The sequence below is a fragment of the Bombina bombina genome, chromosome 5 (genome assembly GCF_027579735.1).
Source record: "Bombina bombina isolate aBomBom1 chromosome 5, aBomBom1.pri, whole genome shotgun sequence".
Lineage (NCBI taxonomy): Eukaryota > Metazoa > Chordata > Amphibia > Anura > Bombinatoridae > Bombina > Bombina bombina.
This window is the reverse complement of record NC_069503.1, coordinates 317,453,508-317,480,087: the sequence shown is the minus strand read 5'-3', so window position 1 is coordinate 317,480,087 and position 26,580 is coordinate 317,453,508.

Here is a 26,580-nt window from a genome sequence, read left to right as displayed (position 1 = left end):
CAGGGAGCGGCGGTTTAGGGGTTAATACATTTATTATAGTTGCGGTGGGCTCCGGGAGCGGCGGTTTAGGGGTTAATATGTATAGAGTAGCTTGCGGTGGGCTCCGGGAGCGGCGGTTTAGGGGGTAATAACTTTATTTAGTTGCGGCGGTGTAGGGGGGACAGATTAGTGGTGTTTAGACTCGGGGTACATGTTAGGGTGTTAGGTGTAGACAGACCCATAGAAATCAATGGGATGTCTGTCAGCAGCGAACTTGTACTTTCGCTATGGTCAGACTCCCATTGATTCCTATGGGATCCGCCGCCTCCAGGGGTGGCGGATTGAAAACCAGGTACGCTGGGCCGTAAAAGTGCCGAGCGTACCTGCTAGTTTTTTGATAACTAGCAAAAGTAGTGAGAATGTGCCGCACTTGTGTGCGGAACATCTGGAGTGACGTAAGAATCGATCTGTGTCGGACTGAGTCCGGCAGATCGATGCTTACGTCACAAAATTCTACTTTTGCCGGTCTCGAGCCTTTGATAACTAAGGCGTATCAGCCTCGCCACAAATACGATGCGGAATTCCAGCGTATTTGAGGTTGACGGCTTGATAACTAGGCCCCCAGGACTTCACTATACTTTGTATTTGTTTTGGAATGAGAATTTAAACCCTAGCTTGAGCGTATTTTTTTTTTTTGGTATTGAATGTACTTTTTTTTTTTTAAGTCTGACACATACAAAATTATCACTGAAGTCAGTTTTTTTAAGTTTTATATATCATAGCTAATACTTAAATAAGTCATTGCACTGTAAAACAAATAAAACTTAAATAATTAAACCCATACACACAAATAAACCTTGTGCTCTACATGACAACTATTTTAACACAAAGGCCCCCATTTATCATTGTGCAGATGGACATGATCCGCTATTGCGAACCATGTCCGCCACCGATCGATAAATGCAGACAGCATACGCTGTCGGCATTTATCATTGCTTCAGCAGTTCTTGTGAACTGCTGAAGCAATACCGCCCCCTGCAGATTCAGGGGGTGTCAATCAACCCGATCGTATTCGATCGGGTTGATTTCTGTCCGCAGCCTCAGAGAAGGCAGACAGGATATGGAGCAGCGGTTAAAAATCCGATTGTTATTAAAGGACAAGTAAATACAGTAGATTTGCATAATCAACAAATGCATGATAACAAGACAATTACACTTAATTACACTTAATTTGAACTTCAAATGAGTAGTAGATTTTTTTTTTTACACATTTCAAAGTTATGTCTATTTCCACTCCCACTGCATCATGTGACAGCCATCAGCTAATCACAAATGCATATACCTATATTCTGTGAACTCTTGTACATGCTTAGTAGGACCTGGTGAATAAAAAAGTATAAATATAAAAAGAAGTAAATTGCATACTCTATATGAATTCTGAAAGTTTAATTTTGACGTGAGTGTCCCTTTAATTAATTAAGGAATATATTCTGTTTCCATTGTTTGTGTGCATGTATGCATATGCATATATTGTGATTGGTTTCTGGAATAATACCAGGTTACCTCAATAAAATTATTTTATATTATTATCTGTATCTATTTTTGTAAAATATGTATCTATAGCTATATATCTTTCCTGGCCATGGCCATTGTTTATATCTTTTAATCCAGATAAAGTGATGTTACGGACTGTTCCTGAATTCCGCCCCAAGGTGGTTTTCTCTTTAATATTGACCGGGAAATTGTTTTGCCAACAATTTTTCCAAATCCTATTTCTGCAGAAGAGGAGACCTGGCATACCCTGGATGTTGTCCGGTGTTTGTCTGTTTACCTTTACCTTCAGAGATCTACGGATTGGAGGAAATCCTCACGGCTCTTTGTCATTCCCACGGGTCCTAAGAGAGGGGAGATGGCCTCAGTGGCTACTATTTCTCAATGGATAATGTCTGACATCTCAAAGGCCTATGAATGTTGCCAGGTTCCTCAGGACTTTAAAGCACATTCTACCAGAGCCCTATCTGCTTCCTGGGCAGCTGCTGCACACATCCCTATGGACCAGACATGCAAGGCGGCATCTTGGCCTTCTGTGAATACATTTATTTATCACTACCTCCTGGACATCAGATCGGCTAAACAGGCTAATTTTGGAGCAGCTGTTCTGGCAGCATCTTAATATTTGTTATGTTTACACTTAATACGTTATTTTTTTTTGCAGTATCTTCTGTGGTTGTGTTTTCTTTCCTGCGCTAGGGTATTATACTGGCGTATTGCTGTCATGGCCATGGCCGGGAAAAGGCAACATTTTCTTCATACTTACGGTTATTTTCTTTTCCTGGTTATGGGCCATGACAGCAATACGGTCCCGAATGTTTGGTAGGTTTAGACTGTCTAGCTGGTGGGGAATTTAGCACACCTGAAGTAAACTTTATCCCAAAGTTTAAAGAGTTTTAGTTAGCTGTAGTAGGTGGCGCAAAACAAGTTGCTATTCCCAATGTGTCTTACTGTAAATATGTGTGATAATATGTGGGCTCAATATATGTTAATGTTTTGATGAGTCCTAATTTTATATTCTCTTTTGGAAAAAATTGGATGTCGAAATCTTTGAAAAAGGCTGTCCAGTCGAAACGCATTGATACCAGAGCACACCTGCACAGGATTTGAGAAGACAAAGAGAATACCAGCTATACCCAGTTGAAATATTCAAGTTCCCACTGAGCGGCATATATGTATCCGCAAAGATCACATTGATAACTAGAAATCCTTTTTCTACTTATCCTACAAACTTTCTACTTATCCCAACAACCACATTTCAGCACCCAGATCGGTCACTGACCGACATCTAAGAAACCTGGGAACAACGGACCGGAGAGGCACGCAAAAATTCCACATCAGGAGGTTATCCAACAACCATACCATCGTGATCGGTAACTGACCGACAGACAAGCCACAGAATAGAAAAACCGGAGATACTTAAAAAACATCAGCAAACGGTTAGCACTTAACCGCAACGAAGATCCTACCAAGAAACCCTTAAGAGCGCGATCGGTCACTGACCGACAAAGGATAAGGTAACAGAGCGGCCACGACAACTACACAAACACTTATATAAAAGTGAATTTTCTTGCAGCAAACAGATAAGCCCACCTAATAAGAGGAAACCAAAGCAGCATTTATTTAACCACCAGCAGCTCATATAGAACTGCCACCAGCTTGATCTTGAAACTTAATCAAAACATTGGCATAGCGGCGTTTATTTAACCGCAATTATCTCACAAAAGTGATATCAAACAGATACACTTCAAGGTACTAATTTGTATACTTATATCACAGTGTGATAAAAATCGCACTAACATACCTCTACATTTGATATATAGATACCTAAGATAAGATCTCAATTGCATAGCTGAACTTGAAACAAAGTATCCTATATGAACTATACAGCAACTATTGTTTTATCCACTATAAAATTGTATCTACAAACATTCTGTTAGAAATTACAACTTGTGATAAACTCAAAACTGTATAAATTGTAAGATTTCAACGTTATTATTTTAATTTAATTTATTTTTTATATATTATGTACATTTTTATACATAGAGACACCGGTGTCATTTTTTAAACTTTGAAGGAATTGTAATAATTTTTGTTTAACTGTACTTTTAGCATCACTACTATTGGGTAAATTTACCATAATCAAATAAAGGATCATATTTATTTCTTAAATAGTTTCGACATCCAATTTTTTCCAAAAGAGAATATAAAATTAGGACTCATCAAAACATTAACATATATTGAGCCCACATATTATCACACATATTTACAGTAAGACACATTGGGAATAGCAACTTGTTTTGCGCCACCTACTACAACTAGCAATACGGTCCCGCCCTTTGGTGTGGCTGGTTACGAACTGGGGAGTATAGAGTCTATAGGGTACTTATAGTATTAATTAATTTAATTTTCTGTCCTGAGGGAGTGAGGAGAGGAGCTAACCCTGGCGTATTGCTGTCATGGCCATTAACCGGGAAAGGAAAATAACAGTAAGCACGAAGAACATTTTCCCATTTATGAATGTATACACATATATATATACACAGATAAGATATAATGCATATTTCATTGTATTTATAGAAATATATAGAAATAAATATTTAAAAATGAAATGAAGACTTTTCTCTAAGTGAAGAACATAAGTATTGAAAGTACTTGTATTAAAAAAAAACATAAAATAAAACATAAAATTATATTGCATATTTTAAGGTATTTACTGGGAATAGGTCAAAAGTGTGTGTGTGTGTATATAACACAGGAGTGGACCGCACTCTCAGGGTACACATCCCAAGTCACTGCAAACTCCACAGCCCTGAATACTAACAGACAGCTGCACAGTTCCCAGCAACCTAGGCAGTTAACCCCTGAAGTGCCTGGGTGACAGACCCTTAGGGAAACTTACAAAAAGTATCAACACAACACACAGAAAACCTGGCACTCACTAGCAGGCACACAGCAATGTTTAAAAGTAGAAATGGGAGAGTCAGTTTGGCACTGAACGGTATAACCCAGGACCGTGTCAAGGTCTCTCTCTTCCTGGGACCCTAACCTGCACAAACACAATGCATGCTTTCAAAAACATCAACTGGGAACCTCCCATATAAACACATACACATGTATACACATTTACATTATACATGTATACATATATTTAGACATATATATATATATATATATATATATATATATATATATATATATATATATACACACACTGTATACATATATACTTTGGAGGCCTTCTCAGTCAAACACCTTGACATATACCATATCCCTTTTTAACCCTATTTAAACATTTATTACAATAATAATAATCATAAGGATCAGAATGAGGAAGTAAGCAGCCGCTCATGCTCTTCGGATATTTTCATAAACAGATTGATTCCTGTAAAAGATCCTACTCTAAGATCTGTGTAAATCGAGATCTTAGAATGGGGATCTTTTACAAGAATCAATCCGGCTACGAAACATTTTCGAAGGGCACGAATGCCTGCTTACTTCCGCCTTCAGATCCTCACAAACAATCCGAATGCACATCTCTATTAAATATATCTATATATGAGTGTAATACTTCAGTTTGATATGTTTACATGTGTTTTGTTAATCTTTCATTCTGGCCCTAACACTTTACTTCAGGTCTCAAGTCACTCTAATTCTTCTATTTTGGGTTGTGCTTTAGTGCAACCCATAACTTTCAACTTGTAATATGAGTGATGTTTAGCTTGGTAATGATAGCCTATGAAAGTATAGGGCATGCTAAAGTGATGTCAGCCATGCTTAACCTTTTCCGGTAAATCCGTTTTTCCATGGACTTGTAATATCAATTTACACGCTAATTTTAGCACAGTGTAGCAAAATTGGTATCGCACCCTGTGCTATCAATAATGCTCCTAGTGTATCCTTTGACTTTGTGAGTTAAATTTGATTTGTCCATTTTGTAGCTGAAATAAAGTGCAAAACCTGTGGTCGGAGGATTGTGATTGCCAAATACATTTCCAAGCTAAGAAACTACCAATAAACGGGATCAAAAGGATTGAAATCCACTCCCATATTTAAAGCTCTTTATTGTATAACTGTATAATAATTTATAAAAATAAATACAAACAAGAAAATGCAAACAGAAAGAGAAGTGCTCAACCAGCAATGAACAATAGCTCAATAGCTTGTTCTATGAGGAGTTACCACCTGAGAGCAGCCTTTTTTAGCCCAATTGTGTTTTTCACATAGGAGAACTTTCCTAAAGTATATAAGTCTGACAAGGTCAGTCTAGTCCCAAAATACCAGGCAATTCTCCTCTACACAAGGAACATGCCACCCTAGATGATTGTTTCTGCCTTTTTTTGGCCTCCTCAGTGAGGTGCAAATAAGAAAATTGTCATAACAGGTACTTGGCTGAAAGAGTGATTTCTGTTCCTGCTGCAGTTAGGCATACTGTATCTTTAAGGAGGCCTAGAAGATCAATTAGACCTTAGTTGCAGTAGTCAATATTATCTCTGTATTTGAAGCATGTGATTGCTTGTGTATTCAGATTACTACTTGGATACTTTGGTTTGATTACTGCTTTCCCTAACCACGCTTCTGTTTTAACTCTTTGTTTTTGACTGATTTGGTATAAGACTTTAGCTTGTTTGTGATCTTTGCATTTGTTAACAATTTGTATTGCTATCTCCTGTGAGGCCTTGACCCCAACTGTCTAACTTAGATTACCTTTAAAGACATCCCAACCTGCAAAAACTCATTTCAGGGAGGTGGCTTTACCCGCTACTGCGCCGCCATCCCCCTTCCCTCCCTGTTATATATTGGACACATTGAAACCCTAAATAATATAGAGACTTGTCATTAAAGTAGCTCCCCACTAAAGTCACATTAAAAAAAGTAGCTTTATTGCACAACCACATACAACAAACCTAATTCCCAGTGATCGTACGCTTGTTGAATGCCTAAATATTTTAGAATACGAAGTTTAATTACGTGCAGTAAATAAGGTAGTATTTGTGTTTTATTTTATTAGAATAAGTGGGGGCCTTTTGGTTACTGATGCATGCTTTAAGGGTTCTATAATGTCCCAGCAACTAAAGGCATTCCTTAAAGAAACACTTTTCCGGATTTGGGCCACATTGGATCATAGTACTTGGAGTTTCAGGGAGATTGCACTCCATTTGCTGGCATCAGGGAGCCGCTATTGCAATCAGGGAGATTCCCTGAACTTCAGGGAGAGTTGGGATGTCTGCCTTTACCCTGCATAACTCTGCTATCAGAAGATCTGCATTAAGTAACTTATGCAAGTTTATATTTGTTGGGATAGCGAGACTAAACTTATACAAAGGTATGTCTTTCTTGAATATTCACATTTTTAAACTTACAGTTTACTTTCTTTTTTTTTTTTTAAGTTTCAAAAGCTTTATTGAAAAATAAAAACTGTAAACAATACAATTTGAAAAAGCAACACATGACATAGAAGTCACTACAGTTATATCTTAAGCAGTCCATTTGCTTGACAAACCCAATAGGTCTGCAAAATTCATATTAATAAGTACCAGTGGTTTACCATAATGGAGCAAACACAAAGCTTTATAAATTGCTAACAATTTAATCTTGCCTTAACCTCCAGATGTCATAAGAAATAAAACTTTCAGAGAATAAAGCAAATAGGAAGGGTATGTATCAGGAGGACTAGGAGGGAAAGGGAGGTGGGAGAACAGAGAGAAGGGGGAAGAAGGATATAAGGGAGAGAGAGAGCCAAGAGGAAAAGGAAGGAAGGACTTGGCTTGGGAGGGGGAGGGGAGGAAAGAAAGAGCTTAAAATGACATGTGTGTTAGAAATTCCCAGTAAAACTGGACCTCCTGAAAGAAGGTCAAGCCTACATGACTTAGGCATACATACTCCTCAAACATGGGGTTTAGTGTCCCTTTAAGTCTTACTTAACAGCACAAAGTGCATGTGAGAAAGCACCCACTAGCGGGTGAGAAATGTGTTGAGCAATGTGTTTAAGCCCTTGAGACTTCAGTCCTCTATCCGGAAGCAGAGTTGTGTTGGGTGGTGAAGTCACACGCGGACCAGGGAGATCACTTTTACCGGATTTGGAGAAGCCTGTTATCTGCAGGGACTCTGAGAAAATTAACAAAGATACCTTTATGTACAATCTGTGTTTTTATGCTTGTGAGTACCCTATATCAGTGTAAATAAAGTGTTATGTAAAAATGTTATTAAACTATTTGGGGCTTTCTTTTATTCCTAAGTTCATTGCGCTCTTTTGGTCTGGGTGAATCTGCTTGTGGTATAGATTGTCAAAGATAGACCAGCACTTACACCAGGAGTATATGGAACAGCCGTGTTCTTGATGCAGTTTTCTAATAGTTCTAGGCTGGATACATTTTGCGTTGTGCCAGAAGGAGGCGTAGGTTCCCTTTTAAAACTTTGATTGTTCTTCTGTGTATACTCCACTTCCCTTCAAGAGTTCGTCTGGAGAGGTATATTCCTAGTTCAAATCAAAGGGTTGTGCTGTGATATTGTGTCAAAACACCATATATTGGCATGTATATACTCACATCATATATTCCAGATGACCGGCTCCTTGTATGTGCAAAGAAGAACTTCACAAGTTTTCTCATAAAAACTATTGTATTGTGCCCAGTTTTTACACAATATCACAGCACAACCCTTTGATTTGAACTAGGAGTATACCTCTCCAGATGAACTCTTGAAGGGAAGTGGAGTATACACAGAAGAACAATCAAAGTTTTAAAAGTGAACCTGCGCCTCCTTCTGGCACAACACATCTATCTACACAGGCTTCAGGAGATACTGTGGGAACACTGCGGTTCCATCATCAAAGGGGAGTATAAATCCATATTATACACATTTGTTTGTTTTCTATCTGGATACATTTTGCTGCTTACCTTTAGGTGATTTTAATTGTATATATAATTCTTATGTGGTTTTTATTTTTTATTTTGTATATTCATTGCTCTTGATCAATTAACTGAATTGTAATTAATTAACTGCTGTGATTGATACATTGAAAGTGTTATAAATTAAGGCACTGGATGACATATTGGTATCACATGATTAAGGGGACCATCCCAAAACTATGTGTTTTATGATGATCCTCATACTTTAAACAATAAATGGATTTTAATTGTTTTGGATACAGCCATTTCGTCATTTGTTAGTGGTATAGATTGACCGAGTCCTCTTTCTGGTATGTCTTGCGGAATGAGACTGCCCATCATCTCTGCATTAAGGGGAATAGGGGTCATTGGCGAGAAAAAGTTGGATATTCCTGTATTCCTAGTTCGTACCTGGTCCCAAGTTTTAAAGAGGTGAGTGTATAGAAGCGATTGTTTTGCTAGTGGTGGTCTAGTGTATTGTTTTATCCAGCATAGAGGACCCACTGTCGGTGAGTTTAAGAGGTGAGAGTCTATAAACATGTGTGGTTTATTATAAGGGCTTTCATGCCAATCCAAGATTCTCTGGAGGACCACTGCGGTATAATATTGGAGAATGGGTGGGAGACCCATTCCACCCCTTCCCAAGGGCCTAAGTAGAATTTTTTTTATTGATTCAGGGTTTTATTCTTCCCCATATAAAGGTGTTTATAGATACTTGAAGTTGAGTCAGGTAGGAGGTGGGCAAGTGTATGGGGACTGTTTGAAATATATATAACATTTGCGAGAGGGTGGTTATTTTTATTGTTTGTATATGACCCCACCAAGAGAGGGGTTTGTCGCACCAGGTGGCAAAGTCCTTGCAGAGCTTATAAAGGAGGGGTAAATAATTATATTTAAACAGTTTGCTATTGGGCGAGGTGAAGTATGTTCCCAGATATTTTATTTTGTCATGTTTTAGAGTATAAGGGCACATCTTTTGCAGATTATCATAGTCTTTCCTTGAAATGGAAATGTTAAAGGTTTCAGATTTTTGGGCATTTATCGAAAAATTTGTGTGTTCACTGAATATCTGAAATTCCCTCAGTTGGGGAGGAAGGGACGCAGCCGGGGAGGTGAGCAATATTAGGACATCGTCCGCATAAAGGGTAATTTTATATTCCGTAGAACCTTATCTCATTCCTTTAATATTCAGGTTATTACTTATATGTGAGGCCAATACCTCGATAGATATAGCGAACAGGAGCGGGGACAATGGGCAACCCTGCCTTGTACCATTTTGAATATTAAAACTATCTGATAGTGTGCCGTTTACTTTAACATGCGCTGAGGGATATGAATAGAGACTCATAATTCTGTGTAGCATTTTAGATCCTGTACTCAAGGTCGACAAACATATTTTTAAGAAGTTCCAATCCAGCCGGTCAAAAGCTTTTGCGGCATCAGTTGATATTAATATTGCAGGTTGATTCAACCGGCTGGCATGTTCCATGAGGTGGAGGACCCGTATCATATTATCTTGTGCCTCACGCTTAAGTATAAAGCCTGACTGATCAGCGTGAATTATCGAGAGTAGAATTCTATTCAATTGTGAGGACAGTATATTGGCATATAGCTTTATATCAGAATTAAGCAGCGATATTGGCCGATAATTTTCTGCTTTGGTTGGATCATTGTCCGCCTTCGGCAGCACAGTGATATGAGCCTCTAATATTTGTTGGGACAAGGGTTGTTTATTATCTACTGATTGGAATAATGAGGTAAGGTGTGGGGTGAGAAGTGGAGCAAACTGTTTGTAATATAAATTGTAAAATCCATCTGGTCCTGGGCTTTTGTGTAATGGGAGGGATTTAATGGCTGCTAAAGCTTCTTGTGCTGTTATAGGTTCCTCCAGATAAGCAGTTATTGCTGAAGGTAGAGTGGGTAGATGGGCCTCTGCAATGTATTGTGCACTCGCAATTTGCGATTGTGACTGTGGCAGCAGGGGGAGTTTATATAGCCTATTATAGAAAGATCTGAATTAGTTCGCTATTTGATCGCTACCTACTTCCTCCCCTCGATCCGAATTAACAAGTTTATTTATGTAATTACTGACTTTCCACTGTTTAAGAATCCTAGCTAGGGATGTTCCTATTCTGTTAGAGTCTGAGAAATAAAAATTTTAAGCCAAAGAGCATTCTGTTGAGCTTCCCTGTAGAGTAGGTGATTGAGCTTGTTTCTTACCTTCCTTAACTGTGAAGCAAGAGTAGAATCTAAAGGATTTATTTTGTGCTGTGCTCCTACGTCACGTATCTTGACTAGAATGTTCGCATAGGTTGTACAATGTTGTTACTTAATAAACTCACCTAGTATTACCATTTTATGAGCTTCCCATAGAATATTAGGGGATATTACAGAGGATTCATTTAATTTGAAAATATTCAGTGATGGACTCAGATATTTTTTTACTGAAAATAGGGTTTTTGAGCAAATAATCATTAAGTCTCCACTGGAATGTAGTCAGCAGGGTGTCCGACCAATTTATGGTTATGCTAACCATAGAGTGGTCTGACCAACTAGTGGGTTCTATATCCTTGAGTAGGCTATAACTATTTTGATCCATAAAAATGTAATCTATCCTCGAGTAACTCTTATGAGGGTTAGAATAAAAAGTAAAACATTTTTGTCCTGGATGTTTGGTGTCAATCAGTGCTAATGAATGAAGATATGTACCTATGTCCATTAATGCTTTTGGGGCAATGACACTATGACCAGCAGAGCAGTCGATGGTTGGCTCCAATGCTATATTTAGGTCCCCTGCTAGTATAAGGGAGCCTTTTTGAATTTGATGTATCCTTCTAGTAAGTCTATGGAGGAATTTGGCTTGTTTGGTGTTTGGTGCATAAGCATTCACTAGAGTTATTGGTCTGTTATGCAACAGTCCTACTAGTATAAGCCATCTGCCCCCGGGGTCCGAATCTATTATCAGCAACCAAAATAGGAGGGATCTGTGTAATAATATCCCCACACCACCTTTTTTCTTTATATTTGAGGCAAAATGATCTATTGGAAAATCTCTACTTGAAAAACTAGGTTGGGAGTCCTTGGGAAAATGTGTCTCCTGAATGAAAACAATATCCGCTTTTGATTTTTTTTAAACCACTACAGGGCCACAGAGTGCTTAGTTGGAGAATTTACTCCCTTGGCGTTTAGGGAAATTAGCCTAAAATGTTGTGTCCCTATGTATTAGGAGGTTAAAAGGTACTGTATATATAATTTGTGTTGTGGAATCGTTTCCATAGGAATTACAATGATGAATGGATGATGAGTGAGTATTTGGTACACTATCTGTCTATAATGTGTCATGTGTCGCAAAGCTCTTACCTGCACCACATCTTGTTTGGAGTTGAATTGGCCCCAGTCAGGCCTAGAAGAGGAAGTAAGAGAGGAGAAGAGGAGGGATATTAGAAGAGCTTTAGTTCTCTGATGGTGAATTAGCAAATTGTAATAATAAAAGCAAATATAAATATAACAACATTGAAATATAAACAAACAATTAACAAAACCATATCAAATATCTATGGACGAGAGGGGTTAAAGCAACTTTTGGTAGCTGGTCGGCTTATTCTACGCCTCGGGTGGAAAGGATATAAGGGTCTCAAATGCTCAGTTCAGTGACTTTATAAGATGTTACCTACTTGAAGTAGATGACTGTTAATAATAGGTATATTTGGCTATTGGGAGGGGAAGTATCAACAGGAGAGGGAAGAGAGGAGGGAGGTGTAAGGAAGGGTCTTATTAAAGGGTAAGCATTCAGTATGGGTTTCATATTAGTGGATTAGTAGATAAGATAAGTCACTCTTTGCTCTGGGGGCAATGAGGTATTACAGCAGTCTCCAACCAGTGGTCTGTGGACCACTGGTGGTCCACGGGAAGATGTTGGTGGTCCTTGACATTATCAAGCAGGAATTAATCTCCTCTAATGGTGTCACCCTGGTCGCGCCGCAACTTCCTACAGTGCCTGGCTGGACATCAGTGAAAACCGACAGAGCTGGAGTTAAATTACAATCTCCCTATGCACGTTGCGTAGTACTGCACAACTTGCGAAGCTAGATTGTATTTTTAACTCCTCCTGCCTGGTGCGCTGCTCAGAGGAAGATGCTTCCATTCTAAAGCCAGCAGAGCTTGGTACAGTCTTGGCTTGAAATAGTGGAATTAAAGTATATAAAAAAGAAAACCTTAAAAAAAAAAAAATCTCTTATATTTTATTTATTTCTTCCCTTTACCTGTCTCTTTGAAGAAGTTTTCCTAATTCCTTCAGATGGACTTACATCACTGTTTCCTCCCCTCCATCTTCTTTTTTAATTTTATTTAATATTACATATTTTTCATTCTAATAATTTCCCCACGCACAAAGCCATTCCACCTGAATTTCAGTAATTGCCTTTCAGCAGATCAGACATAGCCCACCAGTATTATAGTAATTGCCAGCAACATCAGTTGTGGTTCGCTCACATCCATATTGAGAGCTTTCTGATATAAACTTAATTTATGACTCCATTGTCTGTCCTTGATCAAAAGTAGTTTTGAATAATTCCTAACTGTGGAGGTAACTTGAAAGTCTTGTGGTCCTTTTAAACATAATTCTTTTTTTTCCCTCTTTCTGCCTCTCTGTTTCCAGCTCAAAAGTTGGCAATGACCCTTCATCTGTCATTTGGAAGTATTTTCTCAGTTCTGTCATTTAATTAGTTAGTTCCAAAAAATTATTCTTAAAAATGTGTAAATATATACATAATGTAAACTTAGCTATGGTTATTCTAATTATGTACAGTATGTGTGTGTATATATATATATGTATGTATGTATGTATGTATATATATATATATATATATATAAATATATATATAAATATATATATATATATAAATATATATATACTGTATATATATATATATATATATATATATATATATATATATATACATACGCACACACACACATTATAGAGGTTTGTACCTTTTTTTAAATATTTGTGTCAGCAGTGGTCCACGGGATTCAAAATTGTGAGTTTAGGGGTCCCTGAGGTTCAAAAGGCGACCCCTGAGGTATTATGGTCATTTTTATGTGTTCATTGGTTTGAAATAACTATGCCATAAAGGTTATAAATGATCAATCACCTTCAGTTAGAACTAAAGTATCAGACAAAACCATAAAGCAGTCTAACATTTCCTCAGGTAATTGGGGTTTGATCCCCAGTTGGAGTGGATGAAGGTAGAAGTGACAAGCTTTTATTCTTTTGGTAGGAAACCTGAGTCCAATTCTGTCTTCACTGCTTAGGGGTATCCATATTTTGAGCATCATCTTGAGGTGGTGGAGGAGATGGTGTCTTGATCTGCAGGTGAGAGCAGAATGATTCTAAGTCCTCCGGTGTTTTGTAGATGACTGGATTGCCGTTCTTGATAACTTTCAGGCAGAAGGGAAAGCCCCATCTGTAGGGGATGCCCAAGTCTCTAAGGTGTAATGTGAGGTATCTGGCCTCTTTCCTCTTTGTTAGAGTTAGCTGGCTGGAGCCGGAGTAGATTTGGAAATGACTTCCCTTGTGCTGAATGGGAGATTTTTTTCTCGCTGACACAATGATGTTCTCCTTGTCTCTGAAACGTGTGAATTTAAGAACAACGTCTCTAGGTGGTGCTGAATCCTTAGGAGGGGGTCTAAGGGTACAGTGGTATCAGTCCAGTGGATATTCAATGTCCTCTTCACTGCCCATTAGCACTTTGAATACGTTTTATAAATAACCCAAGAGTTCAGTTGATTTGATGGTTTCAAGTATGCCTTTGATCCTGATGTTCTGGTGCCTCCCTCTATTATCCAAGTCTTCAACCTGATCCTGTAATTATTGTATCATAGAGGAGTTGTGGGAAGTTTGAAGGATTTGGGTGTCTAACATTCTGTCTGTGTATGCCACATCTTCCTCTAGCTCAACAATACGGTTTTCTATGTCACTAATTTCCTTTTTGACCTCTGATAGGCTGTTTTTAATCATGTTGCTGATGTGTAATAAATGCAGCGAAATCCTCTTTTGAGGGTAGGGCATGTAGATCTGCCCTAGTTATAGGGGTGTCTGTTTCAGTATCAATTTCTGAGTCAGAGATAGCATGTTGAGCCCTTTCATGTTTGTCAAAAGTTTCAGCCATTGCAGTGTCCATAGTCTTAAAAAAGTTATATACCTTGGGTGGATTTGGAGATAGGCCTTTGTTTAATTTGTCGGCCCTTTGAACCTGTCTTGTTGACATAGTGCAGTCCTTTTATTTGGGAGGTAGAAGCTCCGTCAAGTATATCCTCAGTTCTGTGTATACGGGTTAATATACAAGTAAGTAAATTCTGTACAATATACGTTAGTTCTATGCTGCCAAGTGAGATTGCAGCAGAGTTAAAGATTCTGGTGACTTATATACTCCCAGAGCATAGCATAGACCTTTGCTATGCTTTTATATTGTGTATGTGCCCCTTCTATGCTTCATGTGTTATTAAAAGCGTATAAGTCCTTTAAGAACATGATGTCTAGTGAGGTTTGCCTTATATATGTAGCATTAAATGAGGCTATAGTTACTCACAGTGATTCATGCCAGTTTCATTGATTACCACGTGGTCTCAATGAGGTCTCGACTTTTACTCACTTTTATTGCCTCTATTTTCTATGGAGTTGAGCTGCACTTCTAGGCCATATGTTGGAGGATTAACGTCCCTGAGCTCAGCCATATCGCGACATTGTTTCCCGGGGTTAAGACCGGGTAGGTGTAGTAGGCCTCAGGTCTCAGTGATGTCTCCTGCCTTTTTCCACTATTGCGGTGGTATGGATGCGATCTGGCTACTACCGGAGGGTTTCTGAATCATTGGCTGTGAAAAGTCGCATACAGGAGTAATTGCTTCCCATCCTAAGGTGCTTTAAAGTGCTGTGGTGCCAACCAAACTTCGGAGCTCTAATACCCTGTGTCCATCTTGGGCGCCGGCTAGCTCCACTCCCTACAGTTTACTTTCTAATACTAAATTGTTGTTAGAGTTCAACTACTAAGTTTAGTCTCATTGCTCTCTTACCCCTGGTCTTTGTTGAAACACTGTGTTAACGTTCAGTGCATCAGTAAGGGCTTGTGGTGAGTTGAGCCTCTCAGCCATTGATTCCAGTTTGTTTCATTTGAAATAACACCACTGCACCTGACACTGAGAAGTTGTGTGATTTTTACAGGAAAGGAGTTTGCTGTTTGATTCAAAAATATTCTCAACAGAAGGTCACATACAATTCTAGTGGGACACTATACAGAAATGAACATGATTATTGTTATCCTGTAACAATCTAATAATGATGTCATGATAATGTCAGTATTACCCTGTAAATCTACTGTCCTTTTTTAATAAGCCCAGCAATTTATAGCCTTGAATCATAGAACCATAAAAAGAAAAGTAAAACGTGACTTGAAATGGCTCCCATGGCTGTGATATTCTTTTCTTAATCATCAGGAGTGCAGATTTTCCCTATACATAAAGACGTGTGTCTTGGTGTGGCTGAAGCATTACAATATGAACAATAGAAGTACTGTCTGGTCATATACAGAAGAGCTTAATTTGTGGTATTCCAATCCATCAGACAATACTTTTTGTATGAGGTACTGGTTTACATTTATCTAACTCAACAACATATGTTATGAAAAAAATATTTTAACCTATTTTTTATTGTATATTTTGGATTTTCTTGCAGGTTTTTATGGGCAGGGGTGTCAATCTCTTGCATAATCAGTTAACATGTTAACATATTTGTGTCCTGGGTTTATATTACAAACATGATAAAACAGTGATCTGATTTTAAACCAATAAAATGCTCTTTAGAAAGCTTATTCATGATTGCAATGACGTTTTTGGATGCCATGTAAATGATAAACATTTCACACAAAATTATAGGATTACACATGTTACACATTTAGCTTGTTAGGAATATTTAAGAAACTGCAATAAAAAAACATAGTATTTTACTAATAGTTAATCCATGTTGTACAACATTATAGCCTGAGGAAATCCTGCAAAAAACAAAACATGTTTCTTATAGGTTTTTGCAGGTTTACGCTAAACAGCCTTATACAGAGTCTGTGAATTTATCACAAATAACTTAGCAAAGTCTAAACTATTGAAATTAATCCCACTGTAAAGACTTTTTTTTGTATATAACTAAAATCAATGCTTACCACCTAACTGCACAATAACATATAATTTAACCCAACAATATAACAATAAGTACAAACAGCTTTATTCATTTTACAATGATTTTGTGATCTAGGTTACTTGTGAACTCCCAGAGGGGGAAATTAGAACTTAGAAATATCATCACTTACAATTCATTAGAATGCTTTCTCCAAATTTTAGCAAAGGGTTGTAATGGAGGAGCGAAGAAAATATTCCTTTAATGATGTTTTCTCACCACAGGGAAGCACAAGACTTACTGCCAATTTTATCTTCATCTTTGTTGTTTCATCTCTGTAGCCACACAGACAATTTGCCAAAACAATATAGGTGATTAAATCTTTTGTTCCTAGAAAACAGTGTCTGAGTATAGTTTTATTACCAAAAAAAGAAAGAAATAATAAATGAAAAGCACATTAAGACGCATAAATAATGTGCAGTATTTTTTTTTAAAAAACACTGCAAACTGCTAGTTTACTGCAATTAAATAGGAGTGTATACAACTGTTTGTTACTGTATGTTAGACAGTTGTTATTATAGCTTGTTATGTCATTTTAAAAGACAAGCTTTTTGTGTAGTTTACCTTGAAAAAAAAGCTGGAATTGATGTTTCTTCCTGCTCACACTGCTGCCCTTTCTCTGATGCAGGGGTACAACTTGAACACATTCTCTTGTGACAGGCACAACATCTCAAATATGACCTCTTTCACCATTACATTTTGTTAACTCAAGGAGAATTGGAACCCTTTATTTAAAGCATGTGATTGCTTGTGTACTATTTTATTTATTTAAGTATAGGCCCCCTAAAGAATACCTAAAATAAAACAAAATAAAGTGGTGTCTGTTTTGAAATTATATCCATTTCATTATTTTTAGGGGCCGAATTATCAAGCTCCAAATGGAGCTTGATGCCCCTGTTTCCGCGCGAGCCTTCAGGCTCGCCAGAAACAGCAGTTATGAAGCAGCAATCTTAAGAACGGAACGCTGCTCCATAGCTGGTCTGCCTGCTCTGAGGCTGCGGACATCAATCCACCCGATCCAATATGATATTGACACACCCCCTGCTAGCGGCCGATTGGCCGTGAACTGCAGGAGGCAGTATTGCACAAGCAGTTCACAATAACTGCTTGTGCAATGATAAATGCGGACAGCGTATCCGCTGATAAATCGGCCCCTTACTCTCTATTAACTGTATTAATGGCCTTTTATCTCATGCACACATATACATTACAAGGCCCAGTGCTACAGTAGAGGCAGAATAGAAGACCGCCTAAGGGCGGAGGGGGTAGAAATTTGGTGCAGGACATAATTTTTTTAATATGTGTATTTATTTTATTTATTATTTCTGCCTAACTTGGGCTTTATAGAAGGGGCAATATGTGGTGGCAAAATGGATAGAATGTGAGTCACATGAAATATACGGAGACAGAGAGCGCAGGTCACCTAGAAATGCTGTAAGCATCTGGCTGAAATATTTCACTGCTCAAACCCTGCACTCTCTACAAAACTTTAGCAGCTTTCATAAAAGTTGGTGGAGCTGGTAACAGCAGTGGAATTCACCTTCACCCTTCATCACTACTAAAATGTTCAATAATAAGGCACAAGTTCAGTTCAGAGCATAAAAATGTATGGCAGCACAAGTGAACCAAGGAGACGATCACTGCCAAACACAATCCTGTAATTTTTGCCTTATTGTTGAACATTTTAGTAGTTGTGCACCACATTAGTAAGCCAGCCTTAGTTCCTGTAGTGAGGGACCCATTAGGGTATTTTTAGTGGTATTATTTGTTTATTTGCTTATTTATTAAAAATATTGTGTCCTTTTTTTTCATAGTTTTTTTCTATGAGCTTTTTTAATCTACCCATGATTACCTGCTGTGTGATTACCTTTAAGGAGACAAGTCAGGCCATGTTTTTTACTAGGACTGCATTACGCAGTGCACTGGTAAGCTGTTATGGAGGGTGTGTGCCAATTCTCAAAAAGGAATATAATTATAATAATGGTTTCTTTGTAATACCTTCATTATTCAAATCCTTCTTTCTGTAAAAAATAAATACATAAATTACTATGCCATGCCACAATTTTTTAAATAAAAATATAAACACACTGCTACCCTATATATAACACTCACACATACAATTGCCCTGTACATAACACTCAAACAAATACTACTGCCCTGTATATAACACTCACACACAAACAATTGCCCTGCACATAACACTCAAACACACACTACTGCCATGTATATAACACTCACAGACATACTACTGCACTGTATAAACAACTCACATACTTCTACCCTGTATGTAACACTCACAAACACTACTGCCCTGTTTCTAACACTCACACACACTAATGCCCTATATCTAACACTCACACATACAGCTGCACTGTATATAACAATTGCACGTAGTGCTGCCCTCTAACATCACATACTTCTACCCTGTATGTAACACTCACAAACACTACTGCCCTGTTTCTAACACTCACACACACTAATGCCCTATATCTAACACTCACACATACAGCTGCACTGTATAAAACACTCACAAACACTATTGTCCTATATCTAACACTCACATATACAGCAACACTGCATATAACACTTAAACATACTTTTGTATTTTATATAACACACGCATATACTACTATTTTGTATATAATACTCACACATAATAATTTCCTATAAATAACATTCACACAAACTACTACCCTATATATATATAACACTCACATAAACTGCTGCCCTCTATATATCACTCTGCCATGCCACAATTTTTTAAATAAAAATATAAACACACTGCTACCCTATATATAACACTCACACATACAATTGCCCTGTACATAACACTCAAACAAATACTACTGCCCTGTATATAACACTCACACACAAACAATTGCCCTGCACATAACACTCAAACACACACTACTGCCATGTATATAACACTCACAGACATACTACTGCACTGTATAAACAACTCACATACTTCTACCCTGTATGTAACACTCACAAACACTACTGCCCTGTTTCTAACACTCACACACACTAATGCCCTATATCTAACACTCACACATACAGCTGCACTGTATATAACAATTGCACGTAGTGCTGCCCTCTAACACTCACATGCACTGCTGCCCTATATCTTACACTCACACATACAGCTGCACTGTATAAAACACTCACAAACACTATTGTCCTATATCTAACACTCACATATACAGCAACACTGCATATAACACTTAAACATACTTTTGTATTTTATATAACACACGCATATACTACTATTTTGTATATAATACTCACACATAATAATTTCCTATAAATAACATTCACACAAACTACTACCCTATATATATATAACACTCACATAAACTGCTGCCCTCTATATATCACTCTTACGTACTGCTTGCACATATCACATATCTAACACTCACATATACAACTACCGTATATCTTACACTCAAACAAACTACTACCATTTAAATAACACTCACACACTGCTGCCCTCCCTGTATATAACACTCACAAATACCACTGCCCTGTATATAAGACTCACACATACCACTGCCCTCTAATCTATATATAAAACACAACCTGCTGCAATGTATATAACATTCATACTGTATCTGTATAACAAAAACACTGCTCAGCTATAGGGCGCCATGTACTAAGCTTCGAAGTGACCGTCCGACTGTATTTCAGCTTAAAAATTCGCTCACGATCTGCTTCTTGTATGTATCAATTTGCGATCGGGTCGAAAAACCACTATTTTCATCAGCTATCGTAATTTTACGCAACTGATCGTTCCGAAGCCTTTTTCCACTTACTACATGTTCAATCGCACGTAAATTCGCTGTAATCGGAAATTATGAATGTTACAACTAATCCGTCCGCTTTCACTGTAACTTTGCGTGATTTGCTTCGTGACCATTTAGGTAGCGAATGCAATAGAAAACTATAGGGGGTATTAACCTGACGCCAGGTAGAAGTACTTAAGTGAAAGGACTAGACTACTACTACTACTCTCATTATTGGTTTTTGGATCACTGAATGAAGATGGAGACATTTTTACACATGTTTCTTTTCCGATTGATTCAATTACGAGGAAGAAGGGCTATACAGGCACCGGTTGACAACAATGGATTGCAAAGAAGGAGAGGTAGAAGAATCCGCGTTCACAAGACATACCCGGACTATTAAAACTGTTGGCAGCCTTACATTTTTTTTTCCACCGGTTCATTCCAAGCTGTGTCTAGCGTTATAATTGGCATCAGCCAGTCTGCTTTTTCGAGGCACCTAACCAAAGTCATTGATGCATTGATGGTCGTCTTTCCAAGGTACGTGTGCCTTCCATCGACTCCTGAAGAGTGGCAATCTGTGAAGTCAAATTTTTATAGAATGGCTGGAATGCCCAATGTACTTGGAGCCATCGATTGCACCCATGTTGCAGTCAAACCATCCCGAGAACGTGAGGAAGTTTTCCGGAACAGAAAACAGTACCATTCCCTCAATGTTCAGATGGTGTGTGACTATAACATGAAAATAATCAGTGTCCGTTCCAACTTCCCTGGATCCTGCCATGATTCGTATATCTTGCGTCAGTCTGGGTTATATCGGAAGTTTGAGGAGGGAGAGATGCCTGAAGGATGGCTGTTAGGTAAATATATTTTTTGGATCTTATGTTAAATAGAGTATTATTATAATAGTGAAATTTAGTTTATGTCATAGATAATGATGATGATGATGAAATTATCATCTTTATCATCTTAGAAATGTTAAACCTTTTTTTTTTTTTTTGTTTCATAGAGGACGCTGGTTATTTCAGTAGAGAATGGTTATTCACACCCTATAACAATCCTCGAAAAAGATGTGAGGTGAAATTCAACGAGGCACACAGATCCACCAGAGGAATCATTGAGAGAGCATTTGGATTGTTAAAAATGCGCTTTCGTTGTCTTGACCATTCAGGTGGTGTCATGCAGTATGCTCCTGAGAAGGTTGCAAAAATTATTCTTGTATGCTGCATTCTTCATAACATTGCAATAAGAAGAGGAATTGAAATTGATAATGAAGAAGAAATATCATTTGAGAACTTCCCTGAGGTCATCTGTAATGATGCACCAACAAGACAGGCTATTAATGCAAAAAATGATGTCGCAGAGAACTATTTTAAGGATTGATTTCATTAAAAGATTGTATTCACAGGACTTCTATTTTTTGGTCATTTGAATAGAAAACTAAATTTTCATTTTCTGAATAAAAAGTTTGTTTTTTCATCATATACTTGTGTGATTTTTATTTGTTTTCATTTTTATAATTAAATAAATTGTAATAAACGGTTAGATTGGAGATTGTTTTTTAATAAAACTTTAATAATTTTTATTTAAAACCAATATATTGCACAATAACTATATAAACCAAATAATCATAAAGATCTATAACTATATGACTATCCTACATAACAAACATAACCTAAACTACACTATTGATAACTATATTACACAAAAAATATATACATAAAACTTCATTTACATTTATCATTACTTGAGAATGCCAATAAATAATACAACTTTGTAATTATTGTATCCAAAGAATTCTAACAATTTAGCAAATGTACAATAATGTTGCATAGAGACAATGAATAACGCGATATTTAGAACATTTTGAGATTTGACACACCCATCTAGAAAGTTGCTATGCGACCAGGGAGGATGAAGAGAATTGCACCTTTCACATCTGGGGAAATGATAATTCTAGTGTATGTAATGGAAAGATATTTTCCAAAACGGTTAGGGGGTGTCCGGGGGGTCATTCAAGATGAAAGGGACAAAACTATTTATGAAATGATACGCAGAATGTATCGTGTATCCAAAATTAAAAGGACCAGGCGTCAATGTTTGAGACGATACAGTGATGTTAAACGTGGAGAACCACTATATTACCAATCTATTAGGAGCCTTTTAAGGACATGTTAGTTTATAAAATTTTTATTGTTTTAAATTATAATTTCTATGCAAAGTTCATCATCAATATGAGATCTGAAATAATAATTAGGTTTCAGTGTACCATAGTGATCACATTGGGCATTTATAATTTAAAACAATAACAAAATTATATACCAGTAAGAAACAGTATGTCCATATTGTTTCTTCCTGGTATATCATTTTGTTATTGTTTTAAATGATAAATTCTATGCAAAGTTCATCATCAATATGAGATCTGAAATAATAATTAGGTTTCAGTGTACCATATTGATCACTTTCATGTCCATTCAAATTTAAAACAAATTTAAACACTATAAACATTCTAACACACGAAAATTAAAACCTTTATTTTATAACACTTTTTAAAACTTAGAAACTTTAAACAAACATATGTACAACTTTTCTATTTCAGATAAGAAGAAAGAAAATATTTGTGGTGCTCCTCCTCCCCGTTATGTAAGGCCTATTCTAAATTTGACACCTAGAAGTGAGGCTAGATCCCCACCCTTGCCACTTTCTTTGCTTGACAGACAATTGTCCCCACAGAAAGGAGGTGTCAGGCGCCTAACTGTCGTTCATACACCTCAAGGTACAATAGAACCATGGTTTACATATCTATAGTTATACAACTTATAACTTTAATTATGATTAGCTTGTGTTATTAACAGAAACCAATAAAAGAGTGATGAAAAAGAAGAAAACAAGGTTCACAAGAATATTACAAATATCTTCTACAGAAGGTTTTTTTCTTATATTTTGTACCATTAGCATTTTTATATTTAAAATTTTTTTAATTGAAGTCCTTAATAATCTTTCATAGATAGTGACAATGAAGCAAATAATGCTCCTGAAAGGATGTCATTAACTTCACCCTCAATTCAACTAGGTAATTGTTTATTTATTTTTAGATTTACTACATTATTATAGCTTATAGTCAAATCAATACCAAAATATATACCTCGATTTTTAAATATATATTTCAGATGCAAGTAGTGAGAAAAACTCAACCAATATTTCTGATATTGATAACGACTGGGACATATCTATGGTTTCTAAATCTACACAGACAAGTACATCTATAGAAAATACCGCCTCTAACCAAAATGGTAATACAATTTTGTTACCTGCTTATTAACAATCTGTTTTTATTATAAAAATGTTCTCATAATCCTTAATTTATTTTAAAATTTGTGTCCCTTCTCTAGATTCCAGGGTACCAGTTGTATCACAAGTTCAATCCTCTGTCTGTGAAGATATTAAACAAATAATGGATACTATAAATAATTTAAATACACAGGTTCAGAATCTCTACAATACTTATGTAGTGGAAAACAGATAATCAATGATTGCATTTTAAATTAAAAAAAAAATTGAATTTTTTTTTTTTACTTTTATGCCACTAAAATTGTCATATTTTGGTATGTTAAAAAGTTTATTCAAAACCCAAAAAAATACTGTATTGGCCGTGAGAACTCTCATATCTTTTTTTATAATGTCTTTTGGATTCATATTTGTTAATATTTTGGATGTAATAAAATTTATAATTGTTTCACTTAGATTTGTCTGTGTGTACAATACATTTTAAACCTTTAACTGATTTAAACTACATTTTAAAAAGAATAAGAAAAATAAATAAAAACAGGATAAACTTTAATAAAACTATGTACAAATAACAATAAAAATATATTCTTGATCAACAAAAAAATAATAATAACTTTAAAATTGTCCATAACAATGCACTAATGTAACCGTGGTCTTTTTGGATCTGGCGACTCTTGGCTCTGATGTCTATCTCTAATCAATTCTAACAACGTTTGCATTGTATTTTGAGCCATTCACATGTTGTTCTCAGCTATTGTCAAGGCCCTGTTTAAATGTAGGTTCCTTTCCCTGTCCATTTCTCTTTGCCAGTTAAAGATTTCACGGTCCAGTTCCAACCGTTGCTGGTTATAAGTGTCAAACCTTTCTAAATGTCCAGACAAAATTTCCTGAACCTGTCTACTGTCTGCTCTATATCCTCTGGCAAGATTTAACATCTCATTCAGAGCAGCATCTTCCAAAGGTGCCTGCTCTTGAACAATAGCTTGTGGTTGTTCCAATGGTTCAATTCCCTGTGCTTGTACTCCATGATCAGGTGGTGAATTTGTATTTTCATCATTACTACGGGGGTTTATTACAGGCTCATGTATATCCAAATCCTGATCTTGTGCCATCTGTGTTAGGTCAGGAGTCAGGCTTCCACTTTCTGGCGATCTACCCTCTGGTGCTGGAACAGGAACAAGATTCAGAATCACCTCTCTTGAAGAATCATCCTCCTCAGCGATATCTAAAAAAATATAAAATAAATTTAGCCTTAATTTCTAAAAAAAAAAAGGTGCAGATCTAAATTTAGTACAACATTAATGGTTAGAGGGGTTACTATACAAGAGAAATTGATACTGTCAGGTTATACTGTCATGTTGGAATCTAACAATAAGATTAAATGCCTTACTAATCAATAATTGTGATTTCTCATGGTAAAACTGTTTGCATATATAATCCATCAATCTCACAGTATTACAGTTTGAATAACTATCAAAGTTTAAAATTTTACAGTTAGTTTGTATTTTGTTATTTTACAAAAGTAACTTACCATCGAAAAGTGGTGCAGATTCGGTCACCATGGCTCTGAAGAGACGTCCAACATCTGCTGTAAAAATTAAAATTAAACATTAATATCTAATTTATAACAAAATATTTTGAAGGTGTATATACAAGTGGTTTAAAGATACATACCAGAGCTTCTTCCAACAGCTGTATCTGGTGTACTGCTCCTTACATCTGGAATAGTATCTGCAGACGATAGGCTGTGGCTGATATTGGTAGTTGAACGTATATATTGCCCATGTTGTTGTTGTCTTACGTTCAAATGCTGAGATGTTGAAGGACGTGGTATCTCTGATGAAGAGGTAGATGGGGTATGGACAGATGCAGAGGTTGATGCTCTAACTGAACCACCTAGGAGTTAATAAATTCAAATTTAAATAAATACAATCAATAAAATTAAAACTTTAGGTGCAATTTTTGCAATGATAATTAAAAGTTAAATGTACTCCTATTATAAAATTTTCTACCTTAAATTTGTATCTTGATTTAAAATACACAAATTAAAAGGTCACTAAACACATCTTTCTCAAATGATGAGCAAATTAGATAATGAAAATAACAAATACAGCTGGTTAAAATTGCATGCACTTTCAAAATCAAACATTTGGGTTTCATTTTACTTCAAAATAAGTGATTTCCATGTTCCATGTAGACCTTATTTTTTAAAATACATTAAGCAATAGAAAAAAAAATGGAGTATATTAGAAAATGTAAAATGTTTTTCATGCTCCATCATGAATGCTTTATTTTTGGTTCACTGGAGCTTTAAAAAAAAAAGATACAGAGAGAAGTAATCAAATTAATAAATCTATTTTAAAGGAACAGTGAACCAGAAATTGTACAATCAAGATTCCGTTAACAGAATCCAATTTTATAAAACATGAACGTAAGAGACACAATTTTGGAGCAGACAAGTAAACAATATAAATATTAATTTTGAGATTAGTTATAATTACCACAAATATCGCTATCACAGTCATTGGTTATGCCCTCAATGACCTCCGTGCCAAGCCTCTGTAAAACTTTTCTTTCAAAGTCTGTCAAATCTGCGACATAAGGTTGTCCGCCTCCAGTACCTCGGGCATATTGCTTTTCTTTGGCAATTTTGGATTTAGTTTGACGCTTGATATCGTTGAACCTTTTTTTGCAGGACTCGATATTTTTTTTAGTGGCTCCTTGAGCACTCACTGCGTCGCTAATTTTCTCCCAAATAATCTTCTTACGAGTGCCGGGGGTTTGCTTGACTTGACTACCATAAATATTGTCATAATATTCGAGTACTAGATCAACAAGTACAACATTCTGTTGATGCGAGAAGTTA